Genomic DNA, 9,381 nt, shown 5'->3' with positions numbered 1-9,381 from the left:
CATGTTAAGACTACTGATTTGACAGTGATGGAGCAGATGAGTCATTGACAAACTCGACAAGAACTGTAAGTTACAATATGTCATTGCTGAAGAAGCTTGATTTTGCTACATTGAAGCATATTGAGTAGCTTGATTTGAATCCCAAACATTTTCTCAAGGTTTCGCTTTTCTGATGCTGTCTGTAGTTTTGCTGTTTAACAGCGCCCTCTGGAGGCACATTATGATAACACCACTTGGTGTAACAGCGGAATGCCAGATTTGTCAAATGTACTGTATTCTATATTAAAACCAAAGACAGGTAGAGAAGAAGCGCGGAGACTGGTTAGCCAATCAGGACGCAGAACACAATGCACTGTGACAAATAAACTGCACAAAAGAAATTATTATACCGCGGCAGCGCGGCTATGGATGGTATGTAAAAGAATTGATTTTGCCTTCCAGTGTTGTCCGCATGCGCGAAATTTCCTTATGCAAACAATAACATGCAGGGGTCTATATTTGTATATCTGATTAAGAGAGCGGATTAAGAGAGTGAGTCAGGCCGCAGCGTCACAGTCAGAGGAACAGTGAAATACGCGAGTCACAATTTGTCCTACTGTACTTCGTATTGAAGATTAAAATGATTATTTTACTGTAGTTATTTGGCCTGAAAACAGGATTTGTTCTTTGGTTTCAATGTAGAGTATTTAATTATGCTCTATAATAATTGTAAAAAAATAAAGGTAACTACTTCACGGATTTCGCCTATCACGGGTTCTTTTCGGAACGCAACCCCCGCGAAAGACAAGGGTTCACTGTACACCAAAAAAAATTAATCTTCTAAAATGCAGCATCCCATTAAAATCTAAAATCTGTATATAAACTTTCGTTCTGGTTGTTTATTTACATTTCGCATTGGAACACGACGAAAAAATATGCAAGTTTTTCCCTTTGTTCTGAAATGTATGAAATAAATTAATTACAGTAGCTATAAATTACAATGTCAGTAATTTATAGCTGACATTGTTAGCTATAAATGTAAACATAAATTAGGAAACACTATGAAAAAACGGTCTTTGATTGATTAAATTATGGAGAACTGTTTCAGAAGCTGCCCACCATGTCTCGGGCCAGTGGCGCAATGGATAACGCGTCTGACTACGGATCAGAAGATTCTAGGTTCGACTCCTGGCTGGCTCGAAATTACTTTTTCCCTGTTTTAAAAAACAATTAAGGTTTTGTTACAAGTTAACACTTTTACAACTGTATGAGTTTCAGATACCCAGTCAAATTGCCTCCACTTACCAATATTTTACCGAGAATTGCACTAGCATAATTACGTTGTCCACTACAAATTGTAGAAAGCTCTTTTGTTGTGAAAGCGGACTGAATCCATTGAAACGTTACCATTTTGTCTCATTAAACAGCTAAGAGCAATTGTTGCGCAATTCTTGACTACTTTACAGAATTTGAAATTGAAATAACTACTTTAAACTATGCCTGAAGAAATAGTAATATTCAAGCAGCAAATTAAGAGAAGGATACAGAAACATTCATGAAAAATAATGTAAACATGAGCAAGCATTTTACTTCGGGGCTTTTACTTCAAAAAGCATCCAAATAAAGCCATCCTATCAGTTACTGTATTCTTATATTAAATAATTTAAAGTGAGCAAATTACTTTATACTTTAACTCGTTTAGGAAATAAGTTCATGGCAGTTCACATATGACACCCAAAAACACTTCTTTGCCGAAACGGTTGATTGATTATTTTACTTTAAGATTAAAGGCTTTTTGTAGGATTATAAAACTCGCATTTCTCCTGTCTCGAAAAAAAGTTTTGTTTACCACAGCATAACGCTGGATCATCAGTATATAGCGGGACTCGAACTCAAGCACTTAATGTTACACAGCAGATGGCTACTACACTTTGATACACAAGCACCTCCAGAGAACCAATCAAGTCCCTTCGTAATAACAGGTTGTACCAACAATTTGTAATGCCGTAGTTCCTTAAAGACCTATGAGAGATTAAATAAATGTCCTATCAAACACATACAACAAAAGCATTTTTGTATTAGAAGACCTCCTTGAATGTGATTTTGTTTTTTAGTACATAATTAAATATTTGCTCCCTGCTCTTCAATTACATATCTTTTTACAGTAAAACATTTTCCTTTTTCCCATAATGTCTAATTTTATATTGTTAATGTTTCACTATCCTAAATCTATAGAAAACAAGTCACCCTCTCACCTTGGGAGAATCTTATCGCGTAAAAGAAATTAACAAAATGACGCCATGATTCAGAGCCCTTTTTCTTAATAAGATCTTAAAGTATTTCCCAGCAAACAAAATGGCTTTTAACATTGAAAATCCATCTGAGGGTTGTTGCAATAACTTGGTTTAGTAATTTAGCTGTGCAGTCTTCCAGCCTGTTCTGCTCTTATAGACGCCCTATCTACAACTTTGAGCTACAACGTTCCCAAGTCCCTCTTCTACAAGCAGTTTTTTTTAGGAGTTCAGAATCTTTTGTTACTGGCTTTGTAAAACATGCAACCCTGCAAATGCATTGGGATAATTAGGAGGTTCATCTTTGCAAGTTTTGTATTTTAAGTCACAATTATATTTTTTACTAACTATATCAGCTCTGTGTATCAAAAACTATTTGCCAAAAAGCAAGTACTAGACTGTTATGGGGAAATTTCCCCCCGTGGTATTCTCCCGTACACTGTTGGCATAATTTAGTAATGTTTTATTACCCAAGGTTACAATGCCTTTTGGACTTCAGCCCTCTCAGGCAGCCATTTGTGTAGTGTGGATGGGTGTGACCTACAGTTATATCAAGGTGAGCATATTTCTTTCTCCCAGGCAAAATGGTAAAAATAAACACTATACAGCACAGAAAAAGATAAACAAATATTCTAAAATGCATTTCATGATAAAGTTATATTGCTCAACAACATGGCTAAGAAGCAGCAAGAAATGTTGAAACAAGACCAATACTGAACAGGACAAACAGGTTTAAAAGTCATGATTAGGAGAAAAAATATATCTGAAGATATATTTTGTTTTTAAAAGGTTGGACAGCTGAATAAAGCATAATCCACTACAGAACAGATGGATGGACTTATGACTGGTTTGTAACTGAACAAAGGGTCCCACCTCATATGAGTCAGACTGCAGCAAGGTGTGGACAGTTATTTGTCCCAAATGGGCCAGAGGTCTTCATCACTGCCACCAGTTTTATTGAGCCAACTTATACAGCACCTTATGAGCACCTTTGCACTTTATTAAAATCCCTTTAACTAGCACTTAATGCTAAACTTTAAGTATATTTGCACATTTATCACCATTTGAAAACAGGATGTTTAAATTATTCACTAAATGTTTAACTTTATCTCCTCTGTTTAGCATTTAATACCTAGGATATTTAACGTTGTCCCCGATTTTTTATTTAATCAAGGATAATGCTTAACGTTATCCTTGATGTTTAACATTATTGTCAATGTTTATAAGATGTCAAATTTCATCTCCAGAAAAGTTTCCTTTTGTGTTAAACATTGGAGAAAAAGTGAAACATTCCAGATAGAGTAAACATAGCAATAATGACAAGGTGGGTGGGCGGGCAGATGGATGGATGGAGGGAATCAGGTTAGGTGGATGGATGGAACTAGAATGGATAGAGAGAGGAAAACAGGATGGATGGATGGATGAATGAAGGCAACCAGGCATGGATGTATGGAGTTCATCTGGGTCTAAAAAGAAGCTTCTCATCAGGACGGTATAATTAAATTCTCATTTTCTTCTCTCAGATCTGCCCAGCAGGAGAAGCTCGCTGCGTCTCCTCTCTTCCAGTGTGCATCGGCTCAGTGTGAGGTAGTGACTCAAACTCAACAGGCGAGGCCTTTTTCAGGCTGTTTGATCTCAAATCTCCCCCACCAATGTCTCAGATGAGCGAGTCGTAGCGACACACCGCCGACCCGTTCGGCTCATTCCTGATGGTACCGGAGTCTGATTCCATCAAGCCGCTGTGGGACACCTGATGAAACTCTCCCTGGTCAGACAAACATAAAAAGGAGAAACAGGAAATCAGAGATTCATTATTTTCATCAACATTTATTATGTTGTGATGGAAAATAAAAACCCAACTGAAAAGAAAGAAGCTGCTGAGTGGAGGACCGAAGGGAAGAAGTCCTCTTCATTCTCAAACTTTAAATTCAAATGAACATTTAACACTGGAAGTGGAAGACATTTAAAATATCCTAAATAAATAAACAGAAAGTACAAAATAAAAGAAATTATGTTTAAGTTTCTGGTCTCAACTAAACCTTTTTTTATTTTATTTTATTTTTTTAAAAAAGAACAATTTTACTTACAAAGAGAAAAATTATGCAAATGGATTTGAGGACGGGAAAGCGACAACAGGACAAGTGCAGGGTCCAAGTCAAACCCTTTAACGACTCAAGAATGAAATTACTTTTCAAAAACCCACTTAAACAAACAACAAAATACCTGCACCATTCCTTAAGAAAGATTGCTAAGAATGTTTCAAGTTAAAATAGAGAACAATCAGGAAGCGTCACTTGGGAAAACTTTCAGGGTTTCCTCCAGAAAACCTGCAGAGCCCAGTGGGAGAGCTGCTGGGGTCGTCCATCAGCGGTCTGCTGCGAGTTTGGGTTAAAAAATATCAAGTTACAGAAAATCTGAGGTGCAGGATCAGGCATCAAAACTCAGAAATGACAGCGTGTGAAGCCAACTAGCACCTGATGGGATGGCACAATTGGTTCACAATTCCTCAGTAAGTTCAGTGTCTCAACTATAAACCTTTATGTTAATCTGTCTTTACAGTCACTGGTGGAAAAAAAATCCCCATTCAAATAAACAACCCATAGCCTGGTGAGGGGAAAATAAAGCCTGGTGAACACCAGGCTGATAAATCACTGGGAGAAACTCTGACTTCTGTCTATAGCTCTGGTTGTATACTTCTTCTGCCATCTCTAAATAGGAATATTCTGTGTTTATATTTCTAAGCTATCTTTGGGCTGCTCTTGGTCCTATCCCTCACCTAGGGCCTGTTTGCCCCAGTAGACCCGACCCAAATAGAGGCACAAAGCCTCTGACAGCTCCTAGGATCACTGGGATACTCAAACCCCTCCACCATGATAAGGTGGCAGCCCACGGAGGGAAAAAAAACAAAGCCAGAAACAGTTCCCTTCTCTGACCTGATCTGGAGAGAGGCCAGAAGGTGGCGCTCTGGTGTTTCTAACTAAACTATCAGTTTAGTTAGAAACTAAATCTTCTCTAACTAAAAAGTTTAGTTAGAAACTAAGCATTTTGTTTTCTCAGTTATTTTTCTCTCCACAGAAGCTACACCTGGTCTGGCGTTGACTAGCTGTGGTTGCTTCCTGGAAAAGGGCATTGGCTGACATGATGCTGCCATCACCTAACCGTTCTCCCTCTCCTTTTCATTTCCATGAACATGGAAAGTTCTCCTGGACCAGTTGACATGTTGTTGTGTCTTTGCTCTGTCTTCTCTCACCTCCAGTCGGTCATGGCAGATGTCTGCTGGTACTGAGCCCGGTTCTGGTTCTGCTGTTGGTTTGTTCCTGTTAGAGGGGAGTTCTTTCTCTCCATTGTCACAAGATGCATGCCCTGTATGAGGGACTACTGTAAAGTCAACGACTCAACACAAGCGATTTGCTGTCGCCCCCTGTGGCCAGGGGGAGTAAATGCTGCAAGTAATGACTCCATACAATCTGCTGTGTTTTATTTGGTTCAGACTTTTTAAACTACTTTATAATTAACTGAAACTAATGAATTGATAACATGGATCAATAATAATCTGACTAAATTGGAATGACTTTTCGTAAAATGCCTTAACAACAACAATGTTGTGAATTAACATTATAAGTTTTGAAGCTTTTGGTACCTACTTTTGGGGGTTTGAACGTTTTGGTGCCTACTTTTGGGGTTTTGAACTCTTGTTTGGTTGTTGGGGTTTTTGTTTGTTTTTTTATATTGTTTATTGGTGGGGTTCATTTGTTAGTTTGAAAGTTAAATTTTAAGTATTGCCAATTCAACAGGTCAACTGGTCCAGGAGAACTTTCCATGTTCGTGGAAATGAAAAGAAGAGGGAGAACGGTTAAGTGATGGCAGCATCATGTCACCCAATGCCTTTTTCCAGGAAGGAACCACAGCTAATCAGAACACCAGACCAGGTGTAGCTTCTATGGAGAGAAAAATAACTGAGAAAACAAAAGCAGTTGAAATAAATAATGCAGTAGAAACAGAAAATGACAATCAGCAGCATAAATACAGACAAATCACAATAAACCAGTCTAAGCCTTTTCATAATCAATGCCATAACCATGGCTACGCTAAACTGATGCAAGAAGAACATTCTCAAATCAACATTAAATTCTAACATTTAAAACATTTGGAAGACATTTTACATAAAATAAATAAACAAAACAAAATTAATTATTAAGTCTCTAAAAAAATTGTCCATTAAAAAAAAAGAAAAAGAAAAAAAAAAACAATGGCTAGATGAAGACAAAGTACCAGATTGAAGACTTATCCAGTTATCCAGTAGAAAGAAAAAAAAAAAAAAAAGATAAACTGAAGTTGTTTTGATGAATGTTTTAAATTCAGGCATTAGTTGGCCTATGGGGGGCCATGAAGGGTGAAATCCAAGACAAAAAAGATGATCCAGGAGAATTCCTGAAGGACAACACAGAAAGACAACAAGACGGGTGCAGGTTTAAAGTCAAACCCTTTCACAAATCTGAAATCATCACTTTTCTAAAACTCAAGAGACCTCTTAAATTACCTTCTTAGTAATCTTTATAATGGATTTCATACACATATTGACTGAAAAATCTAAGTTTGGTTGGTTAGTTTTCACACCTTTACCCGTCGATAGGGTTCGTTTTCGCACAAACCCAACCGAAAGGCAACTAACCCCTTACCCGTCGATAGGGTTCGTTTTATATCAAATATCAATAGCAAAGTCTATTGATATTTTTTGAAAAAATACATGTCTCTAGTTAATATGTTGGTATGATAGCCCTTCCAAAAGCTGAGTCATAGTTATCAGCTCATGAAGTAAACAACCCCTTTGGACAAATTCTGTTTTTTGAGACTGGTGTATGTCTGGTTTAGGCTCATGGTATAAGCATTTGTCAAAGGTCTATAATATAATGTGTGGTACCATCTTGACTCTTGGCTTTTATTTAACCAGGTTTTGTGTCTCTCTGACCAACACAGAGGTCACTAGAGCTTGTTAGACCAAAAATAATACACATTTTTCCACACCTTTTGGCCAAACTACATACATTTCTTTTATCCCAGTGGTTTTCAGAGACACACGATTTAACAACTAAAATACTCAACAGACTCTAAGGAGTCAGAAAATGTATGATATGCCTATACTGTCTGTCCTATGGGAGGCGATTATGAGCTGCAATTTGAAGTTACAGACTTGGGCTATAACCTTAACTGGTTCTTTGGTGTGTGTGGAGGGGGGTGGGGGAGGGGGGGCTTTAGGATGCTGTACATAAGTCTATTTATCAGATTTTTTTTATAACTAACAAACTAGACACAAGTAACACTCTAAACTAAGACAAAGCTCCCACTAATCCCCCCTCCACACACACACTAAAGAACCAGTTAAGTTTATAGCCTAAGTCTGTAACTTCAAATTGCAGCTCATAATCACCTCCCATAGGACAGACAGTATAGGCATATCATACATTTTCTGACTCCTTAGAGTCTGTTGAGTATTTTTTGTTGTTAAATTGTGTGTCTCTGAAAACCATTGGGATAAAATAAATGTATGTAGTTTGGTCAAAAGGTGTGGAAAAATGTGTATTATTTTTGCTTTAACAAGCTCTAGTGACCTCTGTGTTGGTCAGAGAGACTCAAAACATGGTTTAAATAAAAGCCAAGAGTCAAGATGGTACCACACATTATATTATAGACCTTTGACAAATGCTTATACCATGAGCCTAAACCAGACATACACCAGTCTCAAAAAACAGAATTTGTCCAAAGGGGTTGTTTACTTCATGAGCTGATAACTATGACTCTTTTCAAAAAAAATATCGATATACTTTGCCTGAAATGAACAAACATGTGAAATTTTGGCCTCTGGTCCATGGACTATAACGTCATCGGTGGAAAAAGACAAACAACTTATAATACGATTTACGAAAAATAACTTACCGAATAACCAACGCAGCGATTTCAAACATAGCGCTCCCGCGGCCTACTTGGCATCACTGCGGCCTGCTCGTAGGCCAAGTACAAGTCGCCAAACTAGGCCTCGATAAACATTGACACGATTTCAGTCAGATCCACAAAAGTTTCAGTCATGAGGCTGGGCGTCCGCTCGGATTCCGCGTCTTGGGAGATCAGAAAGTATCATTTATAATCCAGGTCCCAAAGTTCATGAATACCGACAGTTTTGTGTCTCTGTGCGGCCAGAAGCTAGTCGCATCTTTTTTAAACGATCACGTAGAAGCTGCGCCATATTTTTAACCAGCATGGAGCATGCGCGTCACGCTCATTAATAACAAAAATGGCGCCATTAGCCACTGTTGTCAGATTTGAAATTTTCCAGTCCAAACACAGGTATTAAAAAAAAGAGGATCATTTAATGCTAGCTTTGGACAAAACGTTTGGCTCTTTTCCTCTTTTCTCCTCGAGTCCTTGGCGAGTGACGCTCTCCGTGCAGCGACGTGTAGCGACCGCGTGCTGCTAAAACGAAACAACAACAAAGCGTGTTGACGTCACAGATCACAGAGTTTAATCTCATACAAAGCAATCGACAACAAAGCTGCAGAGGAACAGAGATATGCATTTTCTCATAAAAATAAAAACACACACAAGGGGTAGACAGACAAACACAGAGACAGACAAAGGCGCCCACGTGGAGAAAAGATGAAAAAACTCTAACTCCGTTTTCTGGCCTGGAATTTTTAAACAGAAGAGGAGTTTCCCTATTTAATATATGCAAAAAAGGCGCTCCGTTCTTTGACCAATTAGAAACTCCCTCAGCCCTCAGAGAACTTGAAAAAACTCCCCTCATTGTGGCAAAGGTGTCTGTTTTTTGTCCAAGCAAAAAAGGGGGGGGGACCACTTCGTCTTGGGCCGTGCCAGGTACGGGGAGAGGCGCCAAAGAGTCTCCTGCTCTATCGGAATTTAAATTTTATTGCTCTGTCTGTCAGAAGGGGGAGGAAAAAAGGGCCCTGCCTGCCTGTCTGCCATTCCCAGTTCCCACATGCTCAACAGAAAACCGTTCCAAATAAAAGTGTTGGCTATACCTTTACACGTGTCGTATATTAGCTGTATTAAACGCCAACAAATAATCATTTTCCTTTACACAGGGAAGAACTAAACC

At 38.4% G+C, this 9,381-nt stretch overlaps 1 long non-coding RNA gene and 1 other non-coding gene across 2 annotated transcripts; one reads left to right on the top strand and one right to left on the bottom strand.

Annotated features, from left to right (window-relative positions):
• The first annotated feature begins 1,106 nt into the window (after positions 1 to 1,106).
• On the top strand, positions 1,107 to 1,179 carry trnar-acg. The gene has a single exon. It is a non-coding gene; the product is annotated as a tRNA-Arg (tRNA).
• A 1,537-nt stretch (positions 1,180 to 2,716) lies between these two features.
• On the bottom strand, positions 2,717 to 8,767 carry LOC111610900. Its single transcript, XR_002753808.1, has 2 exons — positions 8,205 to 8,767; positions 2,717 to 4,035 (listed from the first exon to the last, which is right to left on the bottom strand). It is a non-coding gene; the product is annotated as an uncharacterized LOC111610900 (long non-coding RNA).
• Positions 8,768 to 9,381: the final 614 nt, after the last annotated feature.

Source organism: Xiphophorus maculatus, chromosome 2 (assembly GCF_002775205.1).
Source record: "Xiphophorus maculatus strain JP 163 A chromosome 2, X_maculatus-5.0-male, whole genome shotgun sequence".
In the NCBI taxonomy this organism is placed as follows: Eukaryota; Metazoa; Chordata; class Actinopteri; order Cyprinodontiformes; family Poeciliidae; genus Xiphophorus; species Xiphophorus maculatus.
Note: the sequence above shows the minus strand (reverse complement) of the source record. Positions and strands in the feature narration are given on the sequence as shown.